Genomic DNA, 10,488 nt, shown 5'->3' with positions numbered 1-10,488 from the left:
CTATTCATCCAGAGACAGCATCGATCGGCTTCAGTTAGCAGCAGTAGCAAAGGAATCACTCGGGTTCAGTTAACAGCAAGGGATCGATCGCTTGGGTTCAGTAACATAGCTAGTGCAATCGCTCGGGTTCAGTTAGAGCCCAACGCCTCGCTCGGGTTCAGTTAGAATGCAACGCCTCGCACACATGCGTGTATGTACGAGAGAAACGCGCATCGCTCGGCCCCTGACCACCCACCGTAACTGAGAACTCCCCTGATATTTTCCTCGCCCTCGCTTCTACCATGGTATTTTCCACCATGGACGGCCCAAAGAATGTCATGCAGCTGCGTCTCCGGCCCACTCAGGACAAAAAGCCCATTTTCTGTCATGATTTTTTGTCATAGAAGTAGGAGCCCACCACACCTATGATGATACCGAGTTTTGTCACAATTATCGTCATAGAAGTGTCATAAGCATGACAGAAAAATAATTTGTTCGGCCCAAAATGTCACGGATGTGTCTTTTTTTGTAGAGAGATGCCTCACTGTTAGTTTTGAGATGGCTTTTTTGCGGGGAGGCTTTGAGATAGCTCTTTTTTTGCGGGTAGCTTTGAGATAGCTAATCATCATCGTGCAAAGCACGTGTAACATACTAGTATCTTTAGTCCCGGCTGGTATCCTGCTGGTGATACCAACCAGGACTAAAGGGGCGGCGTCCCGTTTGAACCGATACTAATCCATGTCGTGCCTGTGTCCATTCCTGGCCATTGGAACCGGAACTAATGATCACATTAGTCACGGGCTCAAACCCGACCGGGACTAATGCTCCTGACTAAAGATCAGTTTTCTGCTAGTGGTTGTTTTTGAAGGAAATATGCCCTAATGGCAACAATAAAGTTGTTATTTATATTTCCTTATATCATGATAAATATTCATTATTCATGCTAGAATTGTATTAACCGGAAACTTAGTACATGTGTGAATACATAGACAAACAGAGTGTCACTAGTATGCCTCTACTTGACTAGCTCGTTAATCAAAGATGGTTAAGTTTCCTAGCCATAGACATGAGTTGTCATATGATGAATGGGATCACATCATTAGAGAATGATGTGATTGACAAGACCCATCTGTTAGCTTAGCACTATGATCGTTTGGTTTATTGTTATTGCTTTCTTCATGACTTATACATGTTCCTATGACTATGAGATTATGCAACTCCCAAATACCAGAGGAACACTTAGTGTTCTATCAAATGTCACAACGTAACTAGGTGATTATAAAGATGCTCTACAGGTGTCTCCAATGGTGTTTGTTGAGTTGGCATAGATCGAGATTAGGATTTGTCACTTCGATTGTCGGAGAGGTATCTCTGGGCCCTCTCGGTATGCACATCACTATAAGCCTTGCAAGCAATGTAACTAATGAGTTAGTTGTGGGATGATGCATTACGGAACGAGTAAAGAGACTTGTCAGTAACGAGATTGAACTAGGTATGATGATACCGATGATCGAATCGCGGGCAAGTAACATACCGATGACAAAGGAAACAACGTATGTTGTTATGCGATTTCACTGATAAAGATCTTCATAGAATATGTAGGAACCAATATGAGCATACAGGTTCCGCTATTGGTTATTGACTGGAGATGAGTCTCGGCCATGTCTACATAGTTCTCGAACCCGTAGGGTCCGCACGCTTAACGTTCGATGACGATATGTATTGTGAGTTATGTGATTTGATGTACCGAAGGTTGTTCAGAGTCCAAGATATGATCACGGACATGACGAGGAGTCTCGAAATGGTAGAGACATAAAGATTGATATATTGGAAGGTTATGTTTGGACACCAGAAAGGTTTTGGATTGGTTCGGACATTTTCCGGAGTACCAGGGGGTTACCGGAACCCACCGGGGGTTAATGGGCCTTCATGGGCCTTAGTGGAAGAGAGGAGGAGGCGGCCAGGTGGAGGCGCCCCCCCCCCCCCAAGCCCAATCCGAATTGGGGGGGGGGGGGCTTTCCTTCTCTCCCTCTTCCTCTTTCCTTCCCCTCCTAGTTGGACTAGGAAAGGGGGGAACCTACTCGTAGTAGGAGTAGGATTCCCCCCCTTGGGGCGCGCCCCATGAGGCCGGCCGGCCCCCTCCTCCCCTCCTTTATATACGGAGAAGGGGGCCACCCCATAGACACACAAGTTGATTTGTTGGCTGTGTGTGGTGCCCCCCTCCATAGATTTCCACGTCGGTCATATATTGTCGTTGTGCTGAGGCGAAGCCCTGCGCCGATAAATTCATCATCATCGTCAACACGACCTCGTGCTGACGAAACTCTCACTCAACCTCAGCTAGATCAACAATTCAAGGGACATCACCGAGTTGAACGTGTGCAGACCGCGGAGGTGTCGTGCATTCGGTACTTGATCGGTTGGATCGCGAAGACGTTCGACTACATCAACCGCGTTACTCGACGCTTCCGCTTTCGGTCTACGAGGGTACATACACACACTCTCCCCTCTCGTTGCTATGCATCTCCTAGATAGATCTTGCATGATCGTAGGAGATTTTTTGAAATATTGCGTTTCCCAATAGTGGCATCCGAGCTAGGTCTATGCGTAGATGTTATATGCACTAGTAGAACACAAATAGTTTTGGGCGATAATAGTAATACTGCTTACCAGCATGTCATACTTTGATTCGGCTGTATTGTTGGATGAAGCCGGCCTGACCGACATTACATGACCGCGTTCATGAGACTGGTTCTACCGACGTGCTTCGCACACAGGTGGCTAGTGGGTGTTTGTTTCTCCAACTTTAGTTGAATCGAGTGTGACTATGCCCGGTGCTTGTTGAAGGTTAAAACAGCACACTTGACGAAAAATAGTTGTGGTTTTGATGCGTAGGTAAGAACGGTTCTTGCTAAGCCCGTAGCAGCCACATAAAACTTGCAACAACAAAGTAGAGGACGTCTAACTTGTTTTTGCAGGGCATGTTGTGATGTGATATGGTCAAGACGTGATGAGATATAAATTGTTGTATGAGATGACCATGTTTTGTTAAAGTTATCGGCAACCGGCAGGAGCCTTATGTTTGTCTCTTTATTGCATAAGATGCAAGCACTATATAATTGCTTTACTTTATCGATATGCGATAGAAATAATTGCAAAAGCAATAGTTGGCGAGATGACCATGTGATGACACGTTGATAGAGATCAAGATGATGGAGATCATGGTGTCATGCCGGTGACGATGGAGATCATGACGGTACTTTGGAGATGGAGATCAAAGGCACAAGATGATGATGGCCATATCATGTCACATATTTTTATTGCATCTGATGTTTATCTTTTATGCATCTTATTTTGCTTAGTACGACGGTAGCATTATGAGATGATCCCTTACTAAAATTTCAAGGTATAAGTGTTCTCCCCGAGTATGCGCCGTTGCGACAGTTCTTCATGCTGAGACACCATGTGATGTTCGGGTGTGATAAACTCTATGTTCACATACAATGGGTGCAAGCCAGTTTTGCACATGTAGAATACTCGGGTTAAACTTGACAAGCCTAGCATATGCAGATATGGCCTCGGAACACTGAGTCCGAAAGGTCGAGCGTGAATCATGTAGTATATATGATCAACATAGTGATGTTCACCATTGAAAACTACTCCATCTCACGTGATGATCGGACATGGTTTAGTTGATATGGATCACGTGATCACTTAGATTATTAGAGGGATGTCTATTTAAGTGGGAGTTCTTAAGTAATAGGATTAATTGAACTTAAATTTATCATGAACTTAATCTTGATAGTATTTGCATATCTATGTTGTAGATCAATTGCTCACGTATAGCTTCCCCGTTTTATTTATGATATGTTCCTAGAGAAAACTATGTTGAAAGATATTAGTAGAAATGATGCGGACTAGATCCGTGATCTAAGGATTATCCTCATTGTTGCACAGAAGAATTATGTCCTTGATGCACCGCTAGGTGACGGACCTTTTGCAGGAGCAGATGCAGACATTATGAACGTTTGACAAGCTCGGTATGATGACTACTTGATAGTTTAGTGTGTCATACTTTATGGCTTAGAACCGGGACTTCAAAAACGTTTTGAACGCCACGGAGCATATGAGATGTTCCAAGAGCTGAAATTGGTATTTCAGACTCATGCCCGTGTTAAGAGGTATGAGACCTCTGACAAGTGCTTTGCCTACAAGATGGAGGAGAATAGCTCAGCTAATGAGCATGTGCTCAGAATGTCTGAGTTCTACAATCACTTGAATCAAGTGGGAGTTAATCTTCCAGATAAGATAGTGATTGGCAGAGTTCTCTAGTCACTATCACAAAGTTACTAAAACTTCGTGATGAACTATAATATGCAGGGGATAATGGAAATGATTCCCAAGCTCTTCGCGATGCTGAAATTGGCGAAGGTAGAAATCAAGAAAAAGCATCGAGTGTTGATGGTTGACAAGACCACTAGTTTCAAGTAAAAGGGCAAGCGAAAGAAAGGGAACTTCAAGAAGAATGGCAAGCAAGTTGCCACTCCCATGAATAAGCCCAAAGCTAGACCCAAGGCTGAAGCTGAGTGCTTCTACTGCAAAGGAAATGGTCACTAGGAAGCGGAACTACCCCAAATACTTCGCGGATAAGAAGGATGGAAAAGTGAACAAAAGTATATATGATGTACATGTTATTGATGTGTACTTTACTAGTGGTCATAGTTGTGACGCCCGGATAATTATGCTACAGTAATCTCACGTTAATGGTGCCACGTCACCATGGTTACTGTTGTTAATCTTGCAGTGAATCATGTCCCTTTCGAATTCAAATTTAAAATAAAGTTAAACGATAAAAGTTTTCAAAAGTCAAATCTAAAATGTTCAAAGTGTAGCAAATAAATCATATATGACTATGGTGGTGAATCCAAATTTTTATAAAATGCTTAGGTGCACTAAATAATAGAAACAATAGCTGAAATATTTATTTAAACGTCACTTAAATGGTTAAATTACTGAAAACTACTTTTAATAAATAAAAGAATAATTGTGGCCGTGATTTAATTACTATCACTGATTTAGGTGCTAGAATTATATTTTATAAAACTAAAATAATACGAAAAGAAAACAGAAAATAAAATGATAAAAAAAACAAAAGACCACCCCCCCACGCTGGACCAACCGGCCGACCCAGCCGCCCCCTCCTTGGCCTACAAGGTCACCCTCCCGTGACGTAGCCCCAAAATATCTCTCGACCCCCCCCCCACTACACCCACCCACGCTCTCTCTCTCTCTCTCTCTCCCACTCCCGGTCTGGGTCGGGATCGACCACGCGGCGCCCCCATGACCGTGCCCGGCCGCACGGTGCTGCTTTGACGCCGTCTCTTCCATCGCCCGACATAGCCACCGCGCAAAGCCCCCCTCGCCGGACTGCCTCCTCGACGCATCACCGGACTCCCCGCCTTCCTACATAGAGCCCCGCCTCGCTGGACGCCCCCGCCGCCTCGACGCGCCAGACCCCATCGCTGGACCTCCCCATCCTCTCCCTCGCCGGACTACCCCAAGCCTCAACGCCCTCTTTACGACAACGTGGGTGAGGACCTCGTCCTCCTCCCTGTCCCGCCCTCTTAGCCATAGAGCGCCGCCGCTCACCGCGTCGAGACCGACCCATGGCCGTGCCCCCGTCGCCTCCTGCCGGCCACTGCTGCCCCGCGCCTCCGGCAACAGCCGCGCTGGCGCCCCGCCTGCGTCCCCTCCCGTGCAGCCCCCCGCCGGCATGCTTGTCACACCCTAGCTAGTTCAAGCATTAGAGTGTGCATCATGTTTAAATTCCTCGTAAATTTGAATTGGGGAAGGCAGAAAGCCCCCAACACCCCCCCCCCCTTGGAAACAACTAGGGTTTACTAAAATTATTTTCAATGAACCTGAAATGCCCTTCTAAAAAGTTCACCCTCTTTGTCTTGGGTTAGAACCTCTGGCAAAATTGGTGCACAATTTTCTAGGTCAACAGAAGGTCATTGAATTAAATCATAAGTATTTGAATTTGGGCATTTAAATGTTATAAAATAATTTAAATGCTCAAATAATTCTGGAAATAAATGTTTGCTATTGGATATATTCTAAACAGAGCCCACAATTATTTTCAGGATTTTTGGAAACGTTTTAGTATTTTTAATAAAGCCCAACATTTGCAGTTAAATAGAAAAACAGAAACAAATCAAAAAAAAGAGGGAAGCCCACCTGGGCCTTACCTGTGCTGGCCCAGCCCACCTGGCTCGGCCCAGTCGACTGGCCCTGCCAGTCGTCGTCCTCCTCCCGCCAGAAGGACGCGGAGCGCGTGGCCGGCGCCCGCGGCCACACGCCGGCCACCTCCTGCTCCTACCGATGCCCTGGAAACGTCCAGGGATGCCACGCGACCCCCACGTCCCCCTCTCATCCTCCCTCACTCTCCCCCTCTTCTCCCTCACTCTCTCCCGCGATGGCCGAGCGCGAGCCTCGCTGCTGTTCGCCGTAGACGCCACCAGAGCCACCCCCTTGCCCCTCCGACGAGCCCAATAGCTCCGCCTCGTCGCACTGGACCTCTTCGCCGACCCACGCGACTCCAAACACCGTCGAACACCGTCTTCGCCCTTGTCTTCAACCTCGGACACCCGAGCCATCTCCGGTCGATTCGCCGCCGCCAGGACCTCCCCAAGCTCGCTGACCCCCTCTTCGACCCCGCTGTGAGCTCCTCATCCTCTTCCCCTAGCTTCCGTGCTTGTTTGGCCTCTGTAGAGGCCGCCCCCTTCCTCACCATAGCATGACGCCGCGCGAGCTCGACGCCGGCGTCACTCCGGTGACCTTTTGGTCACGGGCTTGTGTCCGTCACACTCCTCGCGCCGCGTAGAGGCTGTAGGTGCTAGCGCCGCACCGCCTAGGCCATTGCAGCCACGCGCACGAGCTGGCCCGAGCTTCGACCTCCGCCTGACCTCATCGCCGGCGATGCTCCGGCCACTCCCCGGCCAAGCCATCACCACGGCTAGATGCGGGCGAGCACCAGCTGCCCGTAGTTGCTCTCCGCGTAGCAAATGGAGCCCTGTGGGCAAATCCCGCAGCACGCCACCGCGTCTGGCCTCGCCGGCGGCTAAATGCTGGCGGGATTAGCCCCGCTGACCAAGGGTTTGACCCTAGTTTGACTCCCCTGAGTCAATGACAAGTGGGCCCTCCTCTGCTAACTAAATCAAATTAGTCTTAACTAAAAATAATTAGTTTAATTAACTACTGACACGCGGGACCCACCAGTCAGGTTTGACCTGGACGTCCCCGTTGACCACTTACGTCACCCTGACGTAATGCTGACGCAGTAATTAAATTACTGGAATTATTCTTATACAGGAAATTCCAGAAAATAATCAAAACTTCTTAAAATCATAGAAAATCAACCATAGCTCCAAATGTAAAGATTTATATATGAAAAATGATCAGAAAAATTCAATCTATCCATCTGTAATGGTTTAATGCATGACAAAACAAGTTAACCTTGCTGTTTAAGCAGAATAAGGTAATGCACTATTAAGGCCATGTTTAATGAGCTAATATTTGAATCTTTGATTCAAATGAGTTCATCCCTTTCTGTTTTAACTTGCATTAGGCCAAAACACATTCATATTGCCATGTCATAGCATGCATCATATTGTTGCATATCGTCATGTGTTGATTGTGTTCCGATGTGTTCTTCGTGGTAGGTTCTGCCTCCGAGGATATTCACGAGTATCCAACTCAAGGGCAGTATCCCTCTACCACTCCATCAGGCAAGCAAACCATTGATCATTTCGATACAAACCCATGTTCTCGCTTCTGCTCTTGTTTACTGCATTAAGACAACGCGATTCAAACTGCTGTGTGCTACGGTAGTTGAACCCTTATCCTTTGCATGACCTATCATTGCCACAGTAACTAGATGAAACCCACTAGCATGTGTAGGAGTTGATTGAGCCATGTATGTGATTCCTACCTTGCTATGCCTGCTATGCTTAGAGTTGTGTCAGGTCTGGTTCATCTGGGTGATGAGCTAGAGTGAAATGCTTATGTCGGTAATATGAAGGATGTGTTGAACATGTTTTGGTAAAGGTATCGATGAGAGGCCATGTAGGAGTACATGGTGGGTTGTTTCATTGAGGCCGTCCCTAAGAAATGAGATCTGTATGTGTGATTTAAGATTCAGCTACTACCATGCATTGGGATCCTTAATTGACCCTCTCGGCTTCTTCATCACCCTAGTACTCTGTCCAGGAGTTGCAAATAGTTTCTGGTGTTTGTAGGTTATGTGTTGGCGGCCGTGCGTAGCGCTGACCCTAGGGGTGGGCTATGTTGCGGTAGATACACCGTGGCACGGTGTACCGAGTCGCCCGTTTGGTGTCTCGGGAACCCTGTTCACATCGTTCGGGGCCGTAAGTGGAAACCTCGGCTGGACTCCCTGCGGATGGAACCTGGATAGGCGATAAACCTGGACTAGAGACTTAAGTGTTTAGGTAGGCCGTGGACAACACCCTCGCTGGGCTTCCGCTTGAAGGTTGCCGAGTACATGTCGTGTAAACGGCGGTAAGTGGTGAAAGCGTGTATGAAGAAGTACACCCCTGCAGGGTATAAAACTATTCGAATAGCCGCGTCCGCGGTAAAGGACTACTTGGTTGCCTATACAGTTCATAGACAAGTTAACGGATACTACTAAAAGACTCAAGATAAGCGTGAGTACCGAGGATGGCCCTCTCGTAGGATGACGAGGGAGGATCCCCGGTGGAGTATTGTGTTGGTGAGTAGTGGACTCGTGTGCGAAAACTATTCTACTAGTGAAGTTCCGTAGGATAGCTTAGCCAAGAGTCAAAGCTGGCTTGCTGCATTAACCCCACCACCTTCTTGAGAATAAGCATGTATAGTAGGTTCTGATGTAAGACTTGCTGAGTACCTTTGTACTCATGTTTGCTTAATTACTGTTTTCAGACGACAACACCGCCCCCTCCGATGGTTTCTACGTAGACCTTGACATCGACGAGTGACTAGCCACCCAGGTGGTGATCCTGGCCATGGATGGCCCCATGTAGATAGACAGGCTTCGAGAAGTCTTCTTTCTTTCTAGAGTCTGTACTCAGACTAGTTGCTTCCACATGTGCTTGTATGATTGTATGACTTGAGTGTTGGTTCATGTGACCCCTATCTGTATGAACTTGTTATGTATGGCTCCCTGGAGCCTTTAAATAAAGTACTTGAGTTGTAGAGTTTTGTTGTGATGCCATGTTGTATGTACTCATATCGGGCATATTGTGTGTATGATTGAAATGCTTGGTATGAGTGGGATCCGACAATCTAGTTGTTTATCCTTGGTAGCCTTTCTTATGGGAAATGTAGTCTAGTGTTCCTCGAGCCATAGTAGTCCGCTATAGCCCGGTTCACCGGAGTCCTGCTAGCCTAGCACTACTGTTCAGGACACTTGACTGGCCGGCATGTGTTTCACTTTGTTCCTATGTCTGTCCCTTCGGGGAAATGTCACGCGGTGATATCCGGAGTCCTGCCTAGCCTGCTACAGCCTGGTTTCCCCGGAGTCCTGTTAGCCCAGTGCTACAGCCCGGAATCACTCGCTGATGACCGACATGCTTGATGTGATTCATGTATGCCTGTCTCCATAGGTCTGTGCCGCTTTGGGTTCACGACTAGCCATGTCGGCCCGGGTTCTCTGTCATATGGATGCTAGCGACACTATCATATACGTGAGCCAAAAGGCGCAAACGGTCCCGGGCCATGGTAAGGCGACACCCGCGAGATACCATTCTTGAGGCCGCAAAGTGATATGAGGTGTTACTGGCTAGATCAATGTGACTTGGAATCGGGGTCCTGACAGTGTTGGTATCAGAGCCGGACTGCCTGTAGGTTCGTTGAGCCAAACTGGTCGATGTTGAGTCTAGAAATGCTTTAGTTATATGTAGGGGAATTGATTGTGGGAGGGAACGTAAGGCTCTTTTACTCCTTTACCCTATGCCTCTGATCTAAGTCATTCTCTTCTCATTCAACGTGGGTTAATGACTAGGCTCTCTTTTTCTATCAGGTTCACGTGTTACTAATCCGTAGTAGCTTATAGGATTGTTGTTACAAGTCCCAGTTCAGTTTCTACTACTTTTAGTATGTTGCTAATTGGATCAGAACCTTGATATGATGTTGTTGAGTGGTATTGTGAACTGTTGTGGATGTCTCAAATCTTTTTCTGAGCATTTACAGCTGTTATGCTGTCCAATTTTCCCTAGAAATTCTGATGTCTTTGCATTGTGGTTGTGCTTTCAGATGGCCAACCGTGTTCAAAACCAAGTGGTTCGCCTGACCCGGTGCCTCGACGTGCCCGGTCATACTGCTATGTTAGTCTGGGTAATGATTGAGACGGGTTACCGTTGGTATCCCGAATACACCGTCGAAGAGCAATTCCGAGACTTCAATCAAAGCCAATATTTCTGCACCGTCAGGATATTTCCTTCTTATCCTGGATCT

The sequence above is a fragment of the Triticum dicoccoides genome, chromosome 2A, assembly GCF_002162155.2.
Source record: "Triticum dicoccoides isolate Atlit2015 ecotype Zavitan chromosome 2A, WEW_v2.0, whole genome shotgun sequence".
Lineage (NCBI taxonomy): Eukaryota > Viridiplantae > Streptophyta > Magnoliopsida > Poales > Poaceae > Triticum > Triticum dicoccoides.
The sequence above is the reverse complement of the archived record's forward strand: the minus strand, read 5'-3'. Positions refer to the sequence as shown.